Consider the following 3,271-nt stretch of genomic DNA (forward strand, 5'->3'; position numbering starts at 1 on the left):
AAGAGTGGCTTAAGAGTGTATGCACAGCCAAGTGGTGGCTTCAGCAGTGCATGAATGAATCCAAACACTGTGCAAACCCAAGGCTTGCTGCTGCTCTGCCAGCCTTCTCTGTGAGATGGAGGCACCGTTGAGCCCAGATATTTGGGAGCTTTCAGTGTGTACATCATGAATAGCCACCCAGTTTCCCTCTCTCTGTACTGGATCCTGATGGGGTAATGAGCACAGTTTTAAGACACAGCCCTTGTATTCACATCTAGGCCCTGCAACTTGGTGGCTTTTCTCAGGGCATTGTCCCCACTTGCTTTGTCCCAGTTTGTTTAATTTCAGAGACCCACGAGCTACTTCCAGTAGGTCTTTGTAGGAGGAGCTGGAAGAAGCAGGGCAACCTATACAACACAACAGTATATGCAATTGGCCTTTTTATTTAAGGAGTATGTACTTGCTTTAGGAAGTTTCGGTTGGCCCATCAATTAAAAAGGGTTAAACAATCATTGCTATGTTGTAGGAATGAAGCTCACTCAAGGAGATGAGGCTCTTTTCGGGCTGGTGCAAGACTGTCAAGAGAAGAGCAGCAGTGTTCTACCACGGCCCTCCCACTTTCTCGCCTGTATGCCAAGCATATTTCTGTCAACACGTTTCTTCCCAAACAGAGAAGTGTATGGGTGTGGGTAGAATGGAGTAAAAAAACCTCCTACGCACGTGTCCTCTCTGGGGAGGATGGAGCAAAGGTCTGCTGGGATCAGCAGCACCATGACCGACGAGGCAGAGCTCAAATACGGTGGGGATCAGAGCAGTGTGTGATGCCTGTGCAGAAAGGAGTTGGGAAGACTGGGATGCAGTTTCATGAGCATTTCTTACAGCAGCTATCTTTGTGCAAAAAACATGCATCTCTGAAATGTTCATCCTTGCTCCTGTGCTGCCTGCCTTGACTTGCTAGTACAGCTGTTCAGGCAGCTGTGCAGTGGACTTGCTCACAGACCTATTGCTGTTAAAAATAACACTTCCCCCTCTTTTTTTCTTCTAACTGTCAGGAGCCAAGTGCTGCTTCTTTGAATATGTGGTGGTAAAAGCACAACCCTAGATTTGGGCAGACTGTGGCTCTGTATTGACATGTCTGAGCTCTGAACTGTAGTAGGGCTCCAGCCTCTGAGTTGAATGTGCCCTTCCAGCAGGCCAGATAATGCCTGTTGTAAGCAGAAGGTGGTTGTTTTGCAATTGTGCTATGAAGCTGAAGTAGTACTAGGGACCACAGAAATAAAGTCTCAGTAGGTAAGATTCCTTTGCTCTATCCCATAAAAACGTGTTCATGATGACCAAGCACCCTGAGTATGTCACCTGTGAATAAATAGCACTGCTGCCTGCAACTCAGCTGTGGCTTTTCCAGATCTGTGACTGAAGGCAGTGTTCTTTCTTCATATATACAAATGCTGGAAGTGTTTCAGTTCTATGTAGTGTTTTGTATCCTCTTTCCTTTTAAAAAAGAAGCTGCAATTAAAAAAAGCAACAACAAAACTTTAATTGCACCATCCAGAATTGTACATGCTTAAAGTGAGTCACTATGGGATCATATAACCGTAATCTTTGTCCTCATCTCCACCCTGCTGATTGTCACTCTCCTTCCCTGAAACACTGCTCTAGCTTAGGAGCTTTTGTAATCGGTAAAACACCCTCCAATCCAGAAAGACTCAACCAACAATTCTGCTGAATACGATAAAGGGGAAAGCGTTTTATCTATCTCTTAGTACACACAACTAGAAACTCTTTTAGATATTTAGTGAAGATACCTGGGTGCAGAGGAACATCTTGATGCTTCTTTAGCGGAACACATGCATCAATTCAAGAAGAGGGAAGGTTTGTGGGACTGTGGCACCTGAAGATGTGGCTGCCTTCTCATTTCCTTGTATTTTCCACCCTCTGTGGTGATGGAAATGTTTTATCTTCTCTGACTCTGAGCCCTTTCATAAATGGGTTCCTCATAAATTCCCCCTGTAGTTTTTGTATGTTCTGGGGGTTTTGGGTTATTTTAACTTCTAGGCTGTTGCTGTGCTCAGCTAAAGAGAAACCTTGGTCTTCCCCAGAGGCTCTGCTTGTGGAGAGTAGCGGCAGTGGTTCGTACCTCCCTCTGCAGCTTTGGAAGCAACCTGTAGTTCTCTGCTTTGTGCTGTACGTTTCACATGGGAGATACTCCCCTCTTGGGTCCTGTTAAGCTGCCTAGCTTGTCATGTTGAGGGGAAAAACAAGTGACAGACCTCTCCAGTGTAAATTTTTCAGTACCCCTGCCTTAAACACCCCTTGAAGCAGATGGGAACGCAGTGTATGGCAGATATGTGGAGCGGGGCTCCATCCTGCAGTTGTGAGGGCACAGATCACAGTTTGTCCTTGGTTCATCAAGAAGCTGATGTGTACCTATCACCAAAAGGCTGAACCAGATGCTGTGTGTATGTCGCTGTCCCAGTATGTATGCGACTTGTGGTTTTTTTGCCCCGCTGCCTATCATAACAAGTTAAAAATAAACCTTGGTGTTTTTCTACAGTGTGGGCAGAGCGTTCCTTTGAAAGTTCAAGTGCGAAAGTGATAGGCATTGGCAAAAATCTGCTGCTTTCAGACTGGTGCCAAAGGGAGCTTGGCCCCTACCCATTTATTTCGTCTCTGGGTCACTTTCATCATCTTTTTAAGAAGCTGTGCTTATCCCTACCGGTAACACTGTGGTTGATCCCATATCTGGGTTCTAGGTACAAATCTAGCATCTGTACTTGAAAAAGTCAGGGAAGCTTACAAGAGACAACTGTAAAATGATGCCTGAGCTGGTAGAAATGCGTTGCCCCGAGAGTCATGGAGCTCAGTCTGCTCAGCTTGGGAGAGGTGGCAGTGTACATGTGCCTTTGTGCAGAGAAAATACTATTTTCGGACTCTTTAACCTGACAAAGAAAGTGGTAGTAAGCACAAACGCTTGCACTTGGTTTTAGCTTAACAGAGTTGGTGTGGGCATTGTAACTCTGGGTGGCATACACGGTTTTGTACACAAGGTCCGATCCAGTGGTGGTGTCAGCAATTCTGGCCTTAAACTAAAGAAGGTGGAGGGGAGAGTGAAGAGGGCTTTTTATGCAAACGGGGACAAAGATGTAAGCACTGCAAAAATAGCCACAAGTGCAAGAGGGGGAAAGATACACAAGTAAGATCTGGACTGGTAGAAAGTGTGTCAGAAATCTCCATGTATGTGTGCTCCCCTGACATCCACAGCTCTTTTTAATTTTTTTTTTTTTTTCTCCTG

The sequence above is a fragment of the Athene cunicularia genome, assembly GCF_003259725.1.
Source record: "Athene cunicularia isolate RWA chromosome 9 unlocalized genomic scaffold, athCun1 chr9_part1, whole genome shotgun sequence".
In the NCBI taxonomy this organism is placed as follows: Eukaryota; Metazoa; Chordata; class Aves; order Strigiformes; family Strigidae; genus Athene; species Athene cunicularia.